The sequence below is a fragment of the Oxyura jamaicensis genome, chromosome 4, assembly GCF_011077185.1.
Source record: "Oxyura jamaicensis isolate SHBP4307 breed ruddy duck chromosome 4, BPBGC_Ojam_1.0, whole genome shotgun sequence".
NCBI lineage: Eukaryota > Metazoa > Chordata > Aves > Anseriformes > Anatidae > Oxyura > Oxyura jamaicensis.
Window position 1 is genome coordinate 61,363,340 of NC_048896.1, and position 17,698 is coordinate 61,381,037.

Below are 17,698 nucleotides of genomic sequence, written 5' to 3' on the forward strand. Positions count from 1 at the left end.
AAAGGACAGCATATATGGGAGGGGTGGTCTTCTATGACTGCCTGACAAAAGGCAATCATACAGACATGTCTTCTGTTACTTTTTTTATATTTGCACTAATCGTTGCTCATAAGACCAATTTAAGCATCAAGTTACATTCCACTCTTCATCAATTTCATATTGTGAGTATCTGAAGAACGTTCAAAGTAATGCTATACAGATCTGTAATTTTGGTACTTTTTTAAATTTTATTTTTTATTTTTCCCTAGGCCACCTCTTGTAGTCACTTCTGTTTATGATAATTCTGGAGACTGGCTCTGTTTTGGGAGCCTCAGCATCCTCAAGACCTACCATCATGCCTGATCTTCTCATGCAGTGCAGCTGAAAGTGATGATAGGTGACAAACTTCTCTGTGTTCCTCCTCTTGTTGAAGCATGTGAGTTATCATTTCAACAGCCCAGAGTACTGTGCATGTCAGACGCGGAAGAATGTCTTTAAAGGACTATTAATTGACTGTCTTGATATGTTTTAATACTGGCAGACTGTAGACATCACTCTGGTATGGGAGCACAGGCACATTTCTCTCAAAATTCCTGTTCCTGCAGCATAATCCTAGCCCTGGTACAAGGTAATCTGAAAGGATGTGCTCATGTAAGTACTGTAGATGAGCAATTGCACAGGACACCTTTGCTTATGTGTACTTTATTATAAATATATTATTTATTATAAAAATTATTTATTTATTATAAAATTGCTTAGTTTATTAATTTTGTATTTCAGAAAACACCATTTAATCAGATCTATCCATTCTCCATATATGCCACAACAGTTACAGTTATTGGTGCTGTCCAATCTTTATTATTTGTTTTATTTATATAGTGCTGGTAGCTTACTCAACAGGACCGGATTTTACAGTTTTGCCTTCTAATGTCTGCCTGTCTTCTATCTGAAAATTGTGAATGTTCTTACAGATGTATTACTGTGGTTGGGATAGATGATGATTGAGAAGTATTTTGAGTTAGGTCTTCTAACTATAACATTGCAAAATTAATAATGCTAAGATAACAAGCACCAGAGGTAAGGGGGTTGGAAGACAAATATTCAGAAAGCTAAAGGAATCGTTTTGTTTGAATGCAACTCAGCTCTTGCAGTGTCACAGAGTTTTGCCTGTGTTATACATCTGAAAGTAGTCATATAACAAGGGACATACCTATCACTTCTTTGGTTTAAGCTGCTTTAACTCCTCTTTCAGATGCGTGCTTTGTTAAAGCTGTAGAAACAGTGAGCTTACTGTAGCATTACAGACATTTCACTGAAAGGCAAAACTGTGGGACATTCATTTTTACATATATTCTATGCTATTTTGGGGTAAATTGTGCAAATGAATTCCACCATTAATGGTGTGTAACCTCATTAATAATTTAGGCCAGAAGCATCTTAAATTGTGCTTGCATTCTTCAGGATAATTTAAAGCATTCATACAAGTTGTTACTGTTTGAATATGTCCCTGAAGCATACAATAAATACATTAACAGATTTTTGTCTCAGAGAATTTAAATGAAAGGAGCATGGGGGGTTATGGGGAAAAACAACAACAACTATACCATGAAGTGATAATGAAATGTAGACTAGCCAATGTACTGATATTTCCTTTAGGAGACGCAGGAAAGTGGGTTTTGGCTCCTATGTTTTATAAAGCCCTACTTCTAATCTCTCTCTCTCTCTCTCTCTCTCTCTTTCTCTCTCTCTTATTTATTTATTTATTTTACTGCAATGAAATATTCCAGTGTTCTTTCTCCCCACGGCCCCTCAGGGATTTTTTTTTTTTCCTATTATAGTATGTGTTATATACAGGAAAGACAACTCTCTTGTTCTATAGATGAAATCTGAAATGGCAAAAGATTTGTTGATTTTCTTCTACAAACAGAGAAGACATCTGGAAGACAGGTTTTAAATAACGTTAACTATATCCCTTAATTTTCCTTTTTATATGAGTAATTGGACATTTATATGAATATATATATATATACACTGTCATTGGTACTAACAGTGCATTGGGTAAACTTCTAGTTTTTATCAGTTTCTTTCTAGCATTTATATCCGAAATTGTTACTCATAATTTCCAAACCATTTCTTTTCTGAAAAGGTTACATGTGTTTTCCTTTGTTTATATTTAAACTATGTGTGCTGAGACAGAACAGGCAGCAGAGGAGTAACAGAATTGTTGTTCCACTGGTCAAGAGCCTAATTTCATCTCTAAACTCTATTGATTAGGAAAAGTTATGGAATAAATCCCAAATTATGGACTAATGAAACATGCAAATAGATTCTGGATGAATTTAGGGACCTTGTGTCAGTATAAGAAGAGGATCTTTAGGAAATGCCTGAAAGTGATTTGCTGTTGGTCCCTAAAATAAAGGTAGGAAAATAATTTAGTTTGAGTTGCACTTTTCCTAGTTCTATTTAACATTTTTTATTAAGACTTGAAAGAATTCTTGGGCTGACACATTGCACTAAAAATTCTTTCATAAAAAAAAAAAAAAAAGTTTTGTTTTTCTCCAAAAGGGTGTGATTTTTTTTTTTTTTTTAATCAGAAAAAAAGACTTGTCTTTCCAAATTAAAGCTCCAAGACCCCAAAACATTTGAGCACTTCCATTTCTGTAGGCATGGAGGAATTCTACTCCATATATAGAAATACATAAGCACGTGCTTAACTTTTAGCAGGTATTAAGTCCCATTCATTACATTAAGACTTAAGCACATACTTGCATCTTTGGGAATGGGGGCCTGCATCATGTTAACTTCCAAACTGAAAGTTTCATAAGGTGTTGAAGGTGGCCCAGCAGTCACTGACCAACAGTACTAAATGCTTCCAATGCAGCAAGCCAGATAAAGACCTGTTTTAATAGGATTCTGAATTACAATAAGTAAATTATAATAAACCCTGTTGACAGAAGCCTCTGGGCTAGGTCCAGGCCTGAAGCCAGACTGAAATTTCTCATATAGCAGGTAATCAGTAAGATGAGAAACCAGCTGCAAGGGAAGGGCCTCTTTTATGAAACAAGAAGGTGTTCTGGGAGCCAAGCCTTATCCTGGTAACCTTTTTCAGTAACATGGGGACAATCAGTGCTCTTCGTTATCTGGACTTCAAAGGACTTCAATTAATTAGGGAGAAACTGATTACAGTATTGGAGCATGTTACTCTGTTGGTCGTATGTATGATGAATGGATCATTAGGTTTACTCTCTACCATTCTAAGTATATCAGTGTAAGCAAAGCCTGTAGGTAATTTCAAATGAAAGGTAATTGGTTATGCTGGGACAAGGATTACTAGACTAACATTATCTCCTTTGTAGCATTTAAACTGAGCAACGTGATGACATTTTAAAACCATCTGGGACATTTTTTTTTCCCCTGATAGACTCTAAATATATATTTTATTTAACAACGATGAAGCTGATGTTTCCTTGTCCTTTGTGATAATATTTTTAAAGATGTCTCCAGGGTTTGACGCATGGCACAACACACAGAGATACCAGATTGACTGATACACATAGGTGATTGTATCTGTCAGTCAGCCATTCCATTCACCCTTTCTTTATATGGAGATCTTTCCAAAGTAATACTAGAAGTGTCTGAACAGTGTAAAAGGGTGTAGTACAACTTCAATGTAACTTGAGTTAATTTTGTAAATTACATGAGGATTTGTGGTATATATCCAGACCAATGTGATGTGGTGAATATTTCTGATGACATTATGAAACAAATAAGTGTTAGGACAGTTTTCCATTTTTCTGGGGCTAGTTCCCTGTGACAAATGACAATCAATTTCTCGATAAGATCTGGATCGATAAGATAAGATCGATGGAGCTCATTGTTTCTCTTTGAAGAAGGTGGCATTCCTGAATTCTTGTTCCTCTAACATCTTCAGCAGCCAGTCACAATGGTGGGATTGAGGTCAGTTACTGTCTTCCTAACAATAGGTTTTTAATAGAAGATTGTTCACGTGGGAAAACAGCAGGAACCATATCAAATCAGGGAAACAGTTAATTCAGGGCATCATATCATGGTGTATGTAGGTAGTAGTAATAGGAGCTGGCTGAGGGAGCAGCAAGTTCTGGAGGTCTATCACATCTCTGACAGTAGCCTGTCAGGCAGGCATGGTGAGTGCACCTATGTAGCTCTAGAGGTAGCCTGAGAGTCTGCAAAGCAGAGCCTCAGCAAGGAGCACCTCTACTGCGGCACTTCAGAGGGGGACAATGCAGACAGCGTTAGTGTCCCTAGCAGAGCTGCTGTCAGGCACAAACATCGATCAAAGCAAACCTGGCCCAAGGGTGAAAAGGTTTATGTATAAGACACAATTCCCTCTCATTCCACAAAACTCACTTTTTCAAAATAAACCTGCTGTACGTTTTTCTCCATTTCAACTCCTTTTGCTATTTTTCCCTTTTCTCATAGAATAATCAGGGATTACTACAGAACTGTTACTCCAGGGATTACTACAGAACAGTAGAAATCATTTCATTTACTTCACTTTTTACTTTTAAAGTAACACATCCTACTTTAGTCAGTAAGGAAAATGTACTCCACTGGAGGGAAGTTCATCTACCTTACCTGCATCTTTCTTGGTCCAGTCACCGAATCAAATGACAAGCGTAGATGAAATTATGCCTAGTTTTCAACATCTAAAATTTTCTCAGATGGATCCAGCTCCTTGCAGAACCTTTTGCCAGTGCAGGGGAAGGTTGATCTTTGAACTTTCAGACGTAGATTTTGCAAGCGTAACATTCTTTTGGTGAAGATTTTTAGGACTGAATTTCCTAGCTTTTAGGAATCAGCAAATAATAATGGATAACGTTTGCTTAATAAATGTACAACTCTCCTTCCCCCCTGAAAATTAGCCAGAAATTCCCTTCTGTTTTGTAGATTTCTGTGTTTTTGTCTCCATAGTAAATATGAAAATTTTATAATAAAACAGTGTGGGGGAGAGGTGAGGTTGTGGTCCAAAAATGTGCACCCTTTTATACAGCACATCACTGATGGGAGCTGGAAATTCTGATTTCCATTCTAGGTCTAGAGAGGAGCACAGTGACCTATATAGATGGCACATCAAACTAATTAGGCCAACATATCCTAACAAGAAGCATGACATTCACTGGCTACATTAGGACCATGGGTTAAGCTTACAGTCCTACTAGTTTCTCCTGTGCAACTTTTCAGGTGCTTCATTAATAAAATTGGATGGCTGCTATTCGTAGCATAGAGGATAGCAGATTTAATTGATTTTTTTTTTTTCCTTTATAATGGATGTGTGAGAGAAATTGAGTTTTTGACCAATTGAAATTGCCATTGAAAGTCTGCCTTTGGTGAAACTTTACAATCTTTGTGCTCCCACATCCTTTTCATGCTGTTTCTAACTTGACAGCCAGAATTTTCTGGAACATAATTTTATGTAACTACAGACAATGACAGTGACTACTACTAAATCCTTGCCAGATCCTTTTTAAGAGCTTATTCTGTAGTACTGAAAGTGTAATTAATAGAAAGGAATGGATTACAGGTCAAGGTTAGCTCCTGCTCCCAGTTTGATGCATTGTTCTGAGTGTGAGTAGTAGCATCTTCTGCTGTATTTCATTGTAGAAATTTGAATTTTTGTTCATGCACATCACACAGGATGCCCAGCGTAGCCCAGGCACATTCCAATTTATTTTGGAATGCTTGTGACTACTGGGAGCTGCAGCTTGCTCTTAGCAAATTGTCTGTGAAAACGATGTAGTGGCTAGCCCCGAAGAACCTCTACTAAATATGTGTCCTAAGCCTGAACTGATGTATTTGTATTTGGGTGGATTTTCCTGCAGGTACTTGTGAGTGCATTACTTATCTTACTTTCTTCTTCACAGCATAGTAATACAACATTTCTTCAAAAAGTAGTTGGGGCAGAGAGGAAGGATAACTCTGGACAAGATATTTCTCAGAAATTCACTCAGCTATCCAGAACATTTGAGCCTAAGCAAAACAACATGCATGGAACATAACAGGCTAAAATTTCCCTTTTGAAAAACTCACAAGCAACTGAAAACAGAGAAGATAAAGAGTTCTTTGGCAGCCATAACTATAGATAGAGCTACCACTTAAAACACAAATGTTTCCAAATTGTAAGTACTTATATCACAGAGATTACCATATCATTGCAGGCTGTCATTTGTCCTCTTATCAATGCAACATGAAATCCCTGTGAACATAAATAAAGATTAATCTTCAAGATACTTGACATACCAGCTCTGTAGTACCATCAGAAAACACGTTCTGTGCAGCCACCATATGGCCTCACTAAGGCTTTCAAATGGCTATGGGGTCAATGTCCAACTCCTAGCCTTCTGCAGTCACGAAAATTTCAGCACTCTCTGAGCGATGGATTTGTCTCCATTATATTTTGAATAACACTCTCTTGTGCAGGAAGCAATAATCCAAGAGTAATTTTCTACTACTATTACAAGTGTTCTTACAGGAGCTCATACATGATAATTAGGCCTCTCGAATATTTTTTTAGGGGAGTGTATTTTTTCTAGCTATTTTTGGGGGGGAGGGGATAACTCCTGAAAAAGTTATACTTAGAACAGTTTCAAAAAACAAATCCTTTATGATTACTAATGTATGACTAAAGACATTCTGAGCATTAAACACCTCCTGTATATGAAATCCTTGGAGTTTTGCTACAGTATAGCCCCAAATTTACAATGAAATTGCAGAGCTAGTAGAAAAATAATAATTGTATAGAAGAAAGCTAGTGCAGTTGTTTACATGTCTGTTTAATAAAGAATCCTTCAGTTCTCAGTTTAAAAAAAAAAAAAAAGGAAAAAAAAAGGCTCATTAAACTTGGTACCATAAAACATGCTACATTTATTGAAGAAAAACATGAAGTCAATACCCAAGACACTAAGCTGCAGTGTGTTCAGAAAGCAAAATAAATAAATTGATATTGTTTCCCCTTTTGACAGGGTCTCCCATGAGACTGAATATTACTTGGCTATACCAGTAATGTCTCTCTATCTATGCAAAGAACTGTTATGTTAAATTAAAACCTCTCTATATTTATCAGACAGTTAAAACTGATAAGCAAAACTATGGCATTAAGAGTAAACTGCTACTAGACTATTACTTCCTGAATCAGAGTATTATTTATAATTAAATTTAGACAAAGTGCCTGCTCCTCAGGGAATGCTGAGACACAGCACTGACACACACGCTCCACTATTTGGACACAGGAATCAAATTCTTTTTCAGTCACTGTGGTTGGAAAAAGAATCTACCAGAGAAACAACCACACCAAAATCCATTCAGATGTTTTTAATAAATAGATTATTGAAAGAAATTACTAAAATGTTGTTTGTAACAGCTAATGCTAATTGGAAGGCAGTAATGCATATATAAAAGGAAGGAATTTGAAAAAGAAAAACAAAGATAAACATGAATGTTAAAAAATTTTTGCCCTTATGATTTTATTTATTTATTTAGACAATAATTAAGAATTATTATTATTATTATTATTATTATTATTATTATTGTTTGCAACTAGGGTTTTAGCTCTAGAAACTTGCTCTGTTCTTCAGTATAACAGTTTACTCAGTGCATACCAGACTGGAATTTTGAATTTGTAAGAAATCATTCAAATAGATATACGTGTACTGCATGGAGCCTGCATGTTAGGTAGATAGAAATACAAGGTTCAGTTTAAAATTAATGGAAGAGATTGCATGACAGGAATACTCTTAAAAGGAAGAGCAAAGTTTGAATTTGCAATCACTTTAAACCATCAAATAGTGTATTTGGAAAAATCTTTTCTTTAAGTTAAGGGAACTTCTCTGGGAGGCTACCAGACATCCCAGTAATGCCTATATTTAATATGCCCATGTGTAAGAAAAACAAGGAAAAGAAAATCTGATACATCAGCCACTGCCAGCCAGTAATGACCAGTGGAATTCAGCTAACGTAGACAATTTAATTTTAATGCCTAGTGGGAATTTGATTAAAGCAATTAAGGAAAATTCTGAATGTAGCCCAAATCATGCATCTCTCTATTTCTTTTTATTTTCTTTAAGAGCCCTCAGCATTCTTGGCATCTGAAAATATGTGTAGTAAGTCTCATGAAAATTTTAGGCAGTGATATAACTTTGTTCACATAATAGTGACATTGAAGTGAGTGGGGCTACTTGCAAAAGGGAAATTATACATATGTTTAAGTGTTTGCAGGATCTCCTGCTAAGTACTTGGAACACAAAGCTCTTCCATAGTCTGTGTAAGCCCTAACCCTAAATGCAGCCTTTCCAGCAAAGTGCCTAGGAAAATGATGACCAGCCCTGAGAGACAGGGAAATTCAGGGGCACAGTTGCAGGCCCCAGATGCAGGGTGAAGCAGATGGTGCTGAAATACTCTAGTCACCAGGAAAGTTCAGTGACCTCTTAGACTGCTTAGAGTGTCTGATTGTTATTGTGATATAGGTGGAAATTAAGGAGAATAAACCTCTCATAAACATATACGGAGCTGCAGCCATGGCTATGACATCACTGATAGCCAATCGGGTAACTCACTCCATTTTGGTCTATCAGCTTCTACAGCCATTTAAAATTTTTTATTATTCTACCACATGAATCTGGACTGCAGCCACTCCCCATAAGACAGACTGGACTAATAAATCTTTGGCACATGTAACCACCATGTTTAATATAAAACAACCCATACACTTTTTTAATATGATTTATAAAACAGAACATGAAGCTACCTACATGATCTTTCCTAGCTCCAGCAGATACTGTTATTTATCGCACATTTAATTGCTAACAGCAATTCAGTCATGTTACTTGACCTTAAGGCCTTATGATTACCTGATCCAACATATTTCACATGATAAAAATGTCAAACTCAGAGAAACCCACCAGTTTGACTTTCTGTGAAATCTAATTATAAACAGCCATGTTAAAAAAAAAGGTTAACAGTTTAAATAGTCAAGGCAGTTATTCATTTCATAAGTGTTTGTTTTGATTGAAATGATAACTGAGAGGGCAAGTGCAGGCTGGTACTCTATGAATGGTCTAGTTTCATCCTAGCCACCTTCATTTTGGCCTCTTGGCTTGAACTCAGGGAACTCAGCTGGGCCTCTAGGAACAGCTCTTTACAGTGCTGTGGGATGCATATGTCTCTCTGTATTACCTCCGTCTCCAGCCTGCATTGGTTTACAGAGGGGAAGAAAAGACAGAATCTGTGAGAACAGACTTCCTTTTACTTTCAACATGTGGGCCCACAGATCTAGATGCTTAAAAATGCAGTCAAATTGTTGAGTTTGAAGTTGGCACAAGCCATATTACAACAGGCCTCATTGATGGCTAGGTAAATTGATAAGGTGAAATCCTGGACTGCTGCAGGTACATTTCTCATTGATATCCTAGGTTTAGAAACTTGTCTCAGCCTGTCTAATTCAGAATGTTTTCCTGGGTCTTACACCTTTGTCTTGCTCCAGACTGTGTTTCAATCAAGGTAGAAAGGCTCATGAGCAGAGAGAATTCAAAGGAGCATACTTGTGAGAAACTCATCTAACATTGCCAATAGCAATAATAATAACAGTGGTAACAATAATGATAATTTCCGTGTACAGTGGTGACTAAGAGTCTTAGCTGGAAACTTTGATGATACTGTGACTGTTCAAGGCAGATCTTGTACCAAAAAAAAATGTAAAAAACAGTCTTCAAGAATTTTTGATTTAAGATATGTGGTATAGTGCCTTAGAATAAGGATGAGAAATGTATTTTCGTATATAGATTTTATGCCTTTTCAGTTAGAAAGTTAACTGTTAGTTGTACAAGGTTAGAAAGAATTAATTTGATACATTAGTCACAATTTGACATGTATTAATTTGATAGTTATAACTCATTGCATATTTTTCTCAGGAGAGAAATTATGAGTAAATATATATTTCTATATATATTATAACATGTTACACATGATGACTCTAAGTGTGTTCTAACATACTAAATTCTGTAGTATGCCAGATCATCTTATTCCTTTATTCATTTATTTATTTATTTATTTATTGTGGGATAGCCAGTGAACTGAGATGACCTCACACTACAGCTTTGCTTCTCTGGAAAAATGAAGCTGTCAAGAACATAGGGAAAGACTTGTAAACACAGGAAACAAACGTTCACAGGAGCTGGACTAAGACCATGCCAGGCAAAATAAGAATGACCAGTACATGTGCCCCACTAAGAACTAAATGCAAGAAGCCAATTATTCAACCTAGCTTTCCCATGATAATCTTTTCAAACATTCAGCATCCTTAGGATACGTGTTTTTCAGGATGTAAGACTAGGAAAAGCTCAAAAATGTTTAAAGGTTAAAAAAAAAAAATTGCAAGTTCACAAAGTTCACACATAATTTCCCTGGAAATGGCTAGACATTACAATGACAGTCTGATACAATCCTGGATGGATAGAAAGTTACTTAAAAAAAAAAAAAAAAAAAAAGGCACATAATTTATTCCCGTCAGTAGGAGTGGCAGTGTTTTGAAACATTTCTAAATCCATGTAAGATCTTGCCGGCCCAGCACTATCCATTCATGCTTATTATTCATGCTTATTATTACTTTCTCTCCAGAAAATATCAATCAAACCACTGGGCAATATGGCCTTAGTATCATGTATGATAAAAAATGCTATGTAATGGAATATAAAAATAGAGAATAAGTGCCTGCACTTGGTGTTCTCCTGTACCTTAAAATTTTTAGTCTCTTGTGTGGTTGTGTCCCAAATCCCATAGTACCAATTACAGAAGTTTAAACTGTGATAAATATTTGATACTTAAGTAGCTTTTAATGACAAACACCATGCCTGTACGTTTTATATCATACGCCAAATCTTCAAATCTTCAATAACATTCACAGAAGCACTGGGATGGGATGAAGATGGTCTCTAAAAAAACAGCAACAACATCAACAAAACGACAGCAACAAAACTGAAATAAACCATCAATTTAAAAGGTGCTTTTCTGTTAACCAAACTGTCTCAAAAACAGCTGCTAATGGTATTCATAAAAGAGTGCTGCCATGGTCGTTGTGTGCATGATATTAGGAAGTGGAATGGGGATAAATCTGCCTTAGAGAACACCAATGCTTTTACTTAAAATAATCTCAACAACGTGTCTGATTTGAGTCATTCCTTCTAGTGTAAAAGACGGATACATATGCAACAAGACGTGTGTGGTATTTGGATGTTAGTGCTGGGTTGGCCTAACTCCTTTTCTCTGAGTCACATACCAAAATCTTCATGTGATCCCAAGCCACAGAAGATGCATACTGTCTACAGAGGGGCATGGCAGGCTCTGGAGTGATTCACGGACAGTAGCTAAATCCAGGTCCCAGAGGACCCATTCATTTATGGTGGAGCAGGTCTGGCTCATGCCAGCCGTGTTGCTGGATCCCTGAGCAACCCATTGGTTTTGGCTTTTGCAGCTGCTGTTGGCTCATTCCCTTCCATGGACAGACATTTGAATTCCTCATCCTTTTTTTTGCTAGTGCAGTCTTCTGACTGCCTGTGTGATTCAGCTATCAGCATGGGCCAGCACTTAACCATTTGTTCAGGGCCATGCTTTGGTGTGTAAGCAGTTAGTGAAGGGTGTACGTTGCCCTGGTGCAACAGATCCCTGTATCTATCTGCAGCAAACAGAAGGTAACAGACTTCGGTCTGCGAGGAAAAGCTAAGAAGAAAGTATTCCTTTCCTATAAATAAATAAATTAGGCTTTTTGTGAGAACAAAACTGGAATTGCACAGATCAATTTCTTAAGACCAAAGGAAGCCAACAGGAAACCCTGCGAAGCCATCTCTAATGTGTGCAAAGCTGAACAAACTCCAGCAACTTGGAAATACTTGAAGGTGACTGGTACATAAATCTATAGTAAAGTAGACCTGGACAGGAGGAAAGAACGCTGAAGTAGAAAAAATCAGCTCTGACGGAAAACAGTGTAAAGGCATAACTTTCAAAAAAGTCACGTCCCAGTTTTTTGCTTTTATAGATTTTCATACATATAAATATATTTCTTTCTCTCCGTATACATGCACATATACATAGACACTAATCTAAAGTACCTTTGAGGACTGAAAAATTGCTCAGCAGTGGTAGAACCAGACAGGCAGTCTCCAACTGTTGGCTCTACTTAAAATAAGAAATCTTCAAAAGCTATAGTGATGTGAAGCAGTACAAAATATCAACAGAAAAACAAATGTGGGTGAGTAGACATGATGTGTTTTCCAATTTGCTGGCCAAAAACATACCTGAAGACAGATCCCTTGTGAAAGGGTCCTTAAATGTTTTGCCTGTCTGCTTCTTTTGAGAGAAATGACACAGGGAGCCATGCTTTCTTCACACAAGGCCAAATGGAGCTTGAAACAGTTCATCTCATCTGCATCCTGACCTGCCTTTTTCCTGCTATCAGGCAGGAAAACAGAAGGGTGTGAGTGAGCTGGAGCCTTACATTTGGAGCTATTTTTGCACTGGGCAAGCATGGGACAAACGACTGCTTAACTTTTAAAATCAGATACCATGTGGTACCAAAAAAAAAAAAAAAAAAAGTGAGGATAAGGAGAGGGGAGGGGGAAGAATCCTTCCATTCAGACCTGTGTTGTAAATACTTCAGTGTGGTTGAGCAGTGCTTACAGAATAAAATAGTGAACTAAAGAGACATTTAATAGCTGGGGACAGGGTTTCAGTTCATAAGACTCCTTCTGATAATAATAACAAACATAGGAAAGATAGAGTTTGTTGGTTTGTTTTTTTGTTTTTATATTTTTTCTTTGACAGCAGCAGTTTCTGAGGCATCTTGTGCAAACCAGGAGCACAAGACAATTTCAATTTCTCAGAATTCTCAAAAAGAGAATTTAAGACACAGTGAATAAGCCACAGGGATACATACCAGAAAAAGTGCTTCTAACTAATGCAGACCTGGTCCAGTAATTAAATACTCTATCCCTAAAGGTGTTAAAATGCACAGAGAAACAAAAAGGAAATGTGATGCAAAAGTGAAAGGGAGAAGCTCTCCCAAGCATTAGTTAAATAATCAGAAGACTAAAAGTACTCCATTACCTGTTCCAGAAGCTTTCAGAATTACCAGAATGCAAACAGCTACTTTTAAGGACTAGAGTGAATTTAAAGCTATTAAAAATAAATTAAAAAAATAAAAAACGCATAGATTTAAGGCACCAAATCTCAATATTACCTATCAATGTTTGAAGTACAGGCTTTTAATTTTAATGGCATTTTATGTCAAAGGGCTTCTGATGAGATGAAGGATAGCAATGGCAGAGATCTGTAGAACTGTGATAGTGATAATACTTCCTCTGTAAGAAACAAGGTGATACAGATTTCCAGTAAGGTTAATGTGGAGTAAATTCATGTGACATTTTAACATTCAGAGATTTTTACTTTACATGTTCTATCTCATATTTAACCTCCTTTGAAAGATCTAATTGCAGAAAAAGGAGAATTAATGAAATAGTTTGGCTGTAAGTATGGTGGCAGTAGCAGAGGTGCAGCAAGCCTCTGACACACTTTACCACATAATGGCTTTCAAACTGTCAAATTTGTCATGATATTACCATTAATTGGCACCTTAGCTAGTTGGGTTAAACTCAGTTAAAACTGCTGTGTCCACAGGTACTAACTAGAATGATACCTTTACCTACAGCATAGTAATACAGTTGAGATGACGACAAGCCATTTCTCTCTGCTGTGCATACACACCCAGGCAGAAATAGACATCTGTGCTCCAATGCATGTACACGGCACAGCTTCTTCACTGGAGAACATTTTGTAAATCATATTTCTTGCATTATACTAATTTTAAAAGGATTTAAAAACCAACCCACGAACTGACCAAATAACAACTGAAAAACAGGCACCAGAATGGTGGTTGAAGCTGATAGAAGCAGAGAATCTGCTAATCTGTGTTAACAAGTTTATTATTTAGTTGTTGATTTCTGGGGAGGAGCAGGATAACCATTACAGACTACAGTAGATTTTTATTTAAAGACTTTTAAATCAGAGTACTGGAAACTGAATGATATATAAAGCTGATGGTTGGAATTCTTCTCAATGATTTCTTGTAGTGTAACACTTGCTGTAATAAACTATGCCCTCAATTAGAACAGAGTAACTCCATTAACTTTAATTATACCATGGTACTAACTGAGAGTTTGTTTTGGCCCTCTGGGTAAAAACATACAATGAAAGCTCCACAGGGTAGAACAGGCAGAAGAAATTTGCCTTTCAGTTGGAGCTGTCAAAGAAATTATAGGTTGTTTTAGTTATTCTTTCCAAGCTTAATGAATCTTATTAATGATGTCGTTATAGTTCATAGTTTCCAGTCTATCGTGGTGGTAGAACAAGTACAGTTTATGCTCTTTCTCTTGCTATCTTGCAGGTGAACAGAGATCAACAATTAAAGCTCTTGGGCATTGACTTTTGCTCTGGAAACAGGGGAGCTGAAGCTGAGTAAACAAGATGAGTATATTCACAGCAGCTGGCTGTGTGCTCTACAGAAATTGGCAATCACATTTTGGGGCCAAGCCGAGGCAGAGGATGTGGAGGGCTTGGAATCGAGGACTGAGGAGTACTTTTTGCTTATTTGACATAATACCATAGCAACAAGCTGTTATGCTGCAGAAGGTAAACCAAACAAAGAACTGTAGGCAGATCTCTGGGATAAAAATGAACTATTTTTTCATCCTAACTGTTGCAGTAAAAAGCAAAGAGTTGACAGTGTTAAGCACTATTGTTAGCCAATTCAACTCCTTTAAAAATGTGACTGAGAAAAAATATGCTTAGATCATAAGAGTAAGAAAGAAGAATTTCTGTCTTGCATTTTTTATTTCCAGAGAGAGATATCAAAGGGGACTTTACATGGTATGCAGGGTCATTTTCTTATTTGCTTTTGGTTCTTCTTCCTAAGATAAATGGGTTAGTTTGTCAGTGTCAGAATTCCACCATTCCACATCTGGTGGAATTCAAGGGCTTGAAATCAGTGAAAGATAAATGAGGGCATTGCAAGTTGAAGTTTGTACTGAAAGGCTGAGGGACAGTCAGGGAACATCAGCTAAAACACGCCACTAAATGTTTAGGCTATGTTAAACTCCAAGTGGCTATGCCCAGAGCCTGTGGTCTTTCTGCTGGTTTGGCACTTGAGTTTCATAATGCCTTCCATGGTAACCTGAATTCAGTCTCAGACCAAGTGCCCCCAAACTCTAGCATCAGAAATTTTCTCAAGGAAGGATCTTTGCATCGGGTCTGTTTTTTGATACCTTGACATGGTGTTGTGGTTTAACCCGGTTGGCAGCTGAACACTACACAGCCGTTCGCTCACCCTCCCCCCTCCCTCTCTGGGATGGGGGAGAGAAATGGGAAAGTGAAGCCTGTGGGTTGAGATAAAGACAGTTTATTAAGATAGATAATAATATGTACAAACAAGTGATGCATAATGCAATTGCTCACCACCCGCTGACCGATGCCCAGCCTATCCCCAAGCAGCCGGCCCCCCACCCTGGCTAGCCACCCCTATATATTGTTCAGCATGACGTCAGATGGTATGGAATACCCCTTTGGCCAGTTTGGGTCAGCTGTCCTGGGTCTGTCCCCTCTCAGCTCTTGCTGCACCCCCAGCCTGCCCACTGGCAGGACAGAGCGAGAAGCTGAAAAGTCCTTGGCTTAGTGTAAGCAGTGCTCTGCAGCAATTAAAACATCAGCGTGTTATCAGCACTCTTCTCATCCTAATCCAAAACATAGCACCCTACCAGCTCCTAGGAGGAAAAATAACTGTCCTAACTGAAACCAGGACATATGGTTAGCAGGGACAGGTCCAGACAGTTCCCCTCATTGCTTAATCTGTATGCTTAGCAATCAGATCCCTCTGTCATACATTTACAAAGAAGCATGGTAAAGTACTCCCTTCTACCCAAATGTGACAGCCTGGCTACGTTGGGAGCAAAAGGTTTTCTGTGTTGGGAGCTAACTCCTGCACTGCAAACTATTAAGTTTTTATACTGGTGCAGTTTGTGTGTGCCCATCACCACTGAGTTTTGTGCTCTTCTTAAATCAGTTCCAGATTTAGCTAAAGCCCTGCTAAAATGAGTAGAAAAGTTCAGCTCCCAGTGCCATCCTGCTTTCAGTCTTTCCTGGCTTAGGCAGAAGTACTACACCGCTTGTAGGTAAGGCATGGTTACAGGGTTATCAGAAGGGTCAGACTGGCTTATAAGCACATTTTGATCTGTGTCTAAGACATGAGAGGAAACTAAAAATGATGAGGATGCTGGAGAAAGTAATGTCAAAGAAAACCCCCACAAAACCATCTAAAACATGAATAGCTTGATAACCTATGCGATATTTGAAGCAATAGGAAAAAAAGATTTTGGGCAGAGTAGAACTTCCACCTATAGGTTTAAATTATGGGATGGAAAGGCAACAAGGGGAAAACAGAAAATTTAGATGAGAAAAAGAAACTTTTTCAAATCTGTGAGTGTATAGAAACATTTCAGTTCTTATGTTTTACCAGAATTGGACTGAAAAACTGCAATGAAAAAGACCATTTGAAGTGATCTGTGAAAATAACACTATGCTAAATAAACACCTAGGAAATCCAAGCTTTTTATTGCCAGAATAGAACCCAAGATGTTTCTGTTTTCTTTCCATTCTTCTTCCTTTTTATTTATTTTTAAAATCTTAATGCGTAAAGAGGTAAAAAAGACATAATACATATCTTTGCCTACTTAGATAATATTGAATTATGCCCTGCAATACATTCTTACTATCTGAATAAGTAACTTGTCATTACCAGCTTCCCAAATTTTCATACAGTTTACAAAGGCTTAACTATTTAACTGGTATAGGAAATTAATTTACATTTATCATAACTTTGTATTAAAAGTCCCGACTGCTTCTTTAGGCCTTTCTTCTCTTATTTTTATAAGCTGCTTCTGCTTCTGAATTTTATATGACTGTCATTCCTATATTCCTTTGAGACAATGGCAAATACCCATTAATTTCAAAAGACCCTGTTTTATAAATGCTTAGCTTTCTTATGTTTTTGGTATCATATAGTGAAATTGTGCTTCCTAATTCCACAGCTGGTCTCATTAGGAGTGTTGTTTGCATCCTTCCCTTAAACAGGGGACACAGCACTGCACCCTGTGGCTAGGATTGACACAGTCCAGCTGAAGAACCAGAGGACTGGGGAATGGTTTGAGAAAGTGTCATCCTCATTGCAGTTCATGTACTGAAAGGGGCAGAGGCTTCTTTATGCAACCTGTAATTTTGTGAGATGGCTGACTGCTCCAAACTGAAATGGAAAACTGAAAAACTCCACAAGCTTTATGATTAATACAACCATACTTAATAGCATTTTGTGGATGGGATTCCCTACTGGCTTGCACTTGCTGACTGTGTTAAATGCTGTGAAAATGAAAAGGGTTATATTACCTAAGAATAAATGACTGTCCAAGCTGAAATCACTGGCTATTTGCATCCTGTAGCATCACGGGCTATTTGTAACCTGGAGCTGGGGAATCTTGGGCACATGGTAGCCTTTCCTGAGTCTGACAAGAGACAGGCACACCATGGCTAAAAATTACTAAATATTGAATGTTGTTTACATAGCACTGCTTTTCTAAAAGTAATATGTAAAGAT